Below are 6,140 nucleotides of genomic sequence, written 5' to 3' on the forward strand. Positions count from 1 at the left end.
TCACTCAGGCCAATGGCACAGTGGAAGGGGACCTCCTTACAAAGTACAAGACAAACATACACACACAGCACCGATTACAATATCAATGGTGGTTAGGTGAATTCCAGGATAGATGGAATTTTGACCAGATCAAATGTGACCAACCTGGTTAAAATGTCCTCCATTACTCTGCAGTGGGACTGGTGTCTGGCCACTGCCTGAGCCTTCTATAACAACTCATGATATGGTAGGGGGGTTCCCATGATGCCACTGAACAACAAATACACCAGGTTTTGTATGTAGGTTGTGAATGTAATAAAATATCATCACACAAACGGTGTAAATGCTAATAGGGGGCTGTTGTAGATTCAGAATAAATTCAGACTGGTGATGCCATTACTATGTAACAAGCTGTGTACGTTGCCGAATGCTTGCTGATACGTTTTGCTATTTGCTCCCAGAGCAGTAGCTATATTTGTAGTAGACAAGTACCATCCTTCATTTATCTTTGCTCTAGAAAATACACACACTTTCATGAGAACAGAGATGTCATGGGTTAGCCCCCAAATGCTATCTATCTAGCTACCTAACTTGCAAATCCAGGATAGTTATCATAGCTTTGTCTGAGTTGAAATTAGTTGGCTAGCTAGCTAATGTTAGCTAGCCAGTTTGAGTTGAAACATTATTGAAATCAAGCTGACTACATCCTATTGTTAGCTAGCATCTAAGTGTACATTTATTGACCCTAAATGCCAATGGGCTACAGTTTGCTGATTTTAGCAAGGTAGCTGGCTAACGTTAGCTATGCATCTCCTTTGACATGGCAGCTTGATGTAATTATCTATCTACAGTATCATTCCCCTTTCATCTGTGATATCATAGTACTTATTTATTTTTATTTTATTTTTAATTTCACCTTTATTTAACCAGGTAGGCTAGTTGAGAACAAGTTCTCATTTACAACTGCGACCTGGCCAAGATAAAGCACAGCAGTGTGAACAGACAGCAACACAGAGTTACACATGGAGCAACACAGAGTTACACATGGAGTAAACAATAAACAAGTCAATAACACAGTAGAATAAAAAAATAAAAAAGTCTATATACATTGTGTGCAAAAGTCATGAGGAGGTAGGCGAATAATTACAATTTTGCAGATTAACACTGGAGTGATAAATGATCAGATGGTCATGTGCAGGTAGAGATACTGGTGTGCAAAAGAGCAGAAAAGTACATTCGTTCCAGTCACAGGCAGCAGAGAACTGGAAGGAAAGGCGGCCAAATGGGGTGTTGGCTTTAGGGATGATCAGGGAGATACACCTGCTGGAGCGCGTGCTACAGGTGGGTGATGCCATCGTGACCAGTGAACTGAGATAAGACGGAGCTTTACCTAGCATGGACTTGTAGATGACCTGGAGCCAGTGGGTCTGGCGACGAATATGTAGCCAGTCGACTAGAGCATACAGGTCGCAGTGGTGGGTGGTATAAGGTGCTTTAGTAACAAAGCGGATGGCACTGTGATAAACTGCATCCAGTTTGCTGAGTAGAGTATTGGAAGCCATTTTGTAGATGACATCGCCGAAGTTGAGGATCGGTAGGATAGTCAGTTTTACTCGGGTAATTTTGGCGGCGTAAGTGAAGGTGGCTTTGTTGCGAAATAGAAAGCCGATTCTAGATTTGATTTTGGATTGGAGATGTTTGATATTTTTATTTTTTATTTTTTATTTGACCTTTATTTAACCAGGCAAGTCAGTTAAGAACACATTCTTATTTTCAATGACGGCCTGGGAACAGTGGGTTAACTGCCTGTTCAGGGGCAGAACGACAGATTTGTACCTTGTCAGCTCGGGGGTTTGAACTCGCAACCTTCCGGTTACTAGTCCAACGCTCTAACCACTAGGCTAGTCTGGACGGAGAGTTTATAGTCTAGCCAGACACCTAGGTACTTATAGATGTCCACATATTCTAGGTCGGAACCATCCAGGGTGGTGATGCTAGTCGGGCATACGGGTGCAGGCAGCGAACGGTTGAAAAGCATGCATTTGGTTTTACTGGCGTTTTAAGAGCAGTTGGAGGCCACAGAAGGAGTGTTGTATGGCATTGAAGCTCGTTTGGAGGTTAGATAGCACAGTGTCCAAGGAAGGGCCAGAAGTATACAGAATGGTGTCGTCTGCGTAGAGGTGGATCAGGGAATCGCCCGCAGCAAGAGCAACATCATTGATATATACAGAGAAAAGTGTCGGCCCGAGAATTGAACCCTGTGGCACCCCCATAGAGACTGCCAGAGGACCGGACAACATGCCCTCCGATTTGACACACTGAACTCTGTCTGCAAAGTAGTTGGAGAACCAGGCAAGGTAGTCATTAGAAAAACCGAGGCTACTGAGTCTGACAGAGTCGAAAGCCTTGGACAGGTCGATGAAGACGGCTGTACAGTACTGTCTATTATCGATGGCGGTTATGATATCGGAAACCAGATTGCACAGCGGTGGGATTACGGTGGGATTCGAGATGGTCAGTGATCTGTTTGTTGACTTGTAACGTTTTGGGTCCAGGGTGTCTCCCCCTTTGAAGAGGGGGATGACTGCGGCAGCTTTCCAGTCCTTGGGGATCTCAGACGATATGAAAGAGGTTGAACAGGCTGGTAAATAGGGGTTATGACAATGACAATAGTTTCAGAAATAGAGGGTCCAGATTGTCAAGCCCAGCTGATTTGTACGGGTCCAGGTTTTACAGCTCTTTCAGAACATCTGCTATCTGGATTTGGGTAAAGGTGAAGCTGGGGAGGCTTGGGCGAGTAGCTGCGCAGGGGGGGGGGGGGGTAGAGCTGTTGGCCGAGGTTGGAGTAGCCAGGAGGAAGGCATGGCCAGCCGTTGAGAAATGGGCAGCTGGGAGGAGGTGCTCTTGTTCTCCATGGACTTTACAGTGTCCCAGAACTTTTTGGAGTTAGAGCTACAGGATGCAAATTTCTGCCTGAAGAAGCTGGCCTTTGCTTTCCTGACTGACTGCGTGTATTGGTTCCTGCGGGGACTATTTGATGCTATTGCAGTCCGCCACAGAATGTTTTTGTGCTGGTCAAGGGCAGTCAGGTCTGGAGTGAACCAGGGGCTAAATCTGTTCTTAGTTCTGCATTTTTTAAATGGAGCATGCTTAAGATGGTGAGGAATTTACTTCTAAAGAATGACCAGGCATCCTCAACTGACGGGATGAGGTCAATATCCTTCCAGGATACCCGGGCCAGGTCGATTAGAAAGGCCTGCTCGCAGAAATGTTTTAGGGAGCATTTGACAGTGATTAGGGGTGGTCGTTTGACTGCGGACCCGTAGCGGATACAGGCAATGAGGCAGTGATCGCTGAGATCCTGATTGAAGACAGCGGAGGTGTATTTGGAGGGCCAGTTGGTCAGGATAACGTCTATGAGGGTGCCCTTGTTTACAGATTTGGTGGGTTCCTTGACAATTTGTGTGAGATTGAGGGCATCTAGCTTAGATTGTAGGACTGCCGGGGTGTTAAGCATATCCCAGTTTAGGTCACCTAACAGAACAAACTCTGAAGCTAGATGGGGGCGATCAATTCACAAATGGTGTCCAGGGCACAGCTGGGAGCTGAGGGGGGTCGGTAAGGGTACAGCAGAGGTAAGCCCAGGCACTGGGTGATGATAAGAGAGGTTGTATCTCTGGACATGCCGGTTGTAATGGGTGAGGTCACCTCATTTGTGGGAGGTGGGACAAAGGAGGTATCAGAGGTATGAAGAGTGGAACTAGGGGGTTCATTGTAAACTAAAACAATGATAACTAACCTGAAAAACAATATACAAGGCATATTGACATTTGAGAGAGACATACAGCGAGGAATAAAGTAATCACAGGTGTTGATTGGGAGAGCTAGCTAAAACAACAGGTGAGACAACAACAGCTAATCAGCTAACACAACAACAGCAGGTAAAATGGCAATGACTAGACAGAGAGGGTCGGATTAACTACACACAGAGCCTGAGTTCGCGGCTGGGGCCGACAGATAAAAAAATAAATAAACAGAATGGAGTACCGTGATTAATGGACAGTCCAGTAGGCATCAGCTATGTAGCCAAGTGATAGTATCCAGGGGGCAGCAGTAGATGGAACAGGGGAGCCCCACTACGCTAGCGACACAGCGTTTAAAGTTAGTAGCGTCTGCTCCGACGGAGGCCGGATGAAGGCACAGCGGATGTAGTATTCAGCGGCAGACCAGTCGTGGTGGTGCGGCGGGGTGCCGTGTCGACAGAGAATCCAAGCCAGATGGCGAAAGAGGTATTGTGGAATTTAATTTGCTAGCCGGGAGATGTGCCTAGCTCACGGCTAACTGGTGCTAGCTTCGTGGCAGTGGCGTTAGCCACCATATCCAATCGATAGCAGCGGTGATCCGGTGCCAAGGTCCAGAGTTTACAGCAAGGATCCGGTGGAGTTTTGTGCTCTAGCCGTGTATGAGTGGGGTTCGGGTGAACAGCTGAGTAGGCCGGGAGGTGGGCCTCAGGGAATAGCTTCGGTACTAGGTTCCACGGTGAGTGAAAGCTAGCTGTGAGCTAGCTAGCTGTGAAGATCAGAAGTAGTGGTCCAGGGATTACGGAATCCGGTGTTGTTGTGGAGAGACAGTCCGATATTGGTAGACAAGCGATATTGGTAGACAGGCGAGTATTGTCCAGGCTAAAAACAGGGCTGGTATCTGTGCAGAAGTTAAAAGCCGCTAGCAGTGGCTAACAATGACTAAATAGCTTGTACCTAATTAGCTGGTTAGCTTCTGGAGATTCTTGAATGTGTTCTAAAATTGAAAATAATAGCGATTCCATATCACATTGGGTGAGGCAGGTTACCGGAAGGTATAATCGAATAAAAAATCGAGAAGAGATTGAAAATACATTTAAATATATATACAAAAAATACAAAGGACAAAACAAACACATCTTCACTGCTACGCCATCTTGGATTACAAGAACCCTGCACGGGCATGAATTTTAAACCCTAGCCCTACCCATGTCCGCAATATTCAGGCCCTACCCTCCGCAGGCCCAATTGCTTCTGCCAAATTTAAGGCCCTGCCTGAAACACAAAATCAGAAATAACTTCCCCGTTAGTAAATCCATTAGCTGTTCCTCTCAGTCTGTGACTTGTTCCCTGCACGCAGCTCATGGTGCACTGACTTTGTGAAGAGAGAGCAGTTACTTTCAACTCTGACAAAAGTTAAGGAACAGTTTTATTTTCTGTGAAATAATCTCCCCTGTTCTATATTTGAGGTTGAAGCACTTCTGACACCATGTTCTGCTCTTTGTCAGATATGACTATACTGCGCAGCAGAACATGTGCAAATGTCAGCTTCAAAATGTTAGTGATCAATTCGGTGATATCAGAGCCCTGTACGTACCCTAGTTATTTATGAAAAAGAGGCCCTAATCGATTGTATAATGTCGGGCCCTGGTCGGGTTGCAGAGGTCTACAGTATATCATACAATATTGTATAACCAAAAGTAGCACTAGCTAGCTTGAACCAGATATCTACTTAGCTAACATACTCACCAACACCAGTGGTTTGACAGTTGACAGGCAGCAGAAGTGACTCTGTCGGATGTAATCCATTCCAGACCAAATGCATTGGAAGTTTGCACCAACTTTATGGAAGCCCATTTTCACTCCTATTTGCCGAATGAAATGTTCTTGCATTACATCCATATGCACACTTCACAACAAATGGCAGCTGGGGGCAGACCACAATGTTTTGTCTCTGTGCAATTGGGGCATCATTGGCAAAAGTGGGCAAATAAGTAATTCTTACCCAACCCTCCAGTAAATCGCGACGAACTCCCAAAACAACATTTGAACGAGACTGACTTTATGACCAAAGTTATCCTATTAACACTTTGTAGTTCATTTTGACACTGTAATTAATGTTTCTGGCTCATATAGATGCCACCCAAACTGTTTAAAAACAAGGGGCAATTGCATTGTTCCAGCATACACGTCTGATCAGATACTAAAGTCCGGTTATTATAGGCCTAAATAGACGTGCAGGAAATCTGTCCACAGCTTTATGCCCTGGCATAAACATCCCCACCGGATACAAAGTTGATAACTAGCTAAATGGAAATCATGGAGGATATTTTCAATTAGTGTATTTCACACGTGAGTAGT

The sequence above is a fragment of the Oncorhynchus kisutch genome, linkage group LG22 (genome assembly GCF_002021735.2).
Source record: "Oncorhynchus kisutch isolate 150728-3 linkage group LG22, Okis_V2, whole genome shotgun sequence".
In the NCBI taxonomy this organism is placed as follows: domain Eukaryota; kingdom Metazoa; phylum Chordata; class Actinopteri; order Salmoniformes; family Salmonidae; genus Oncorhynchus; species Oncorhynchus kisutch.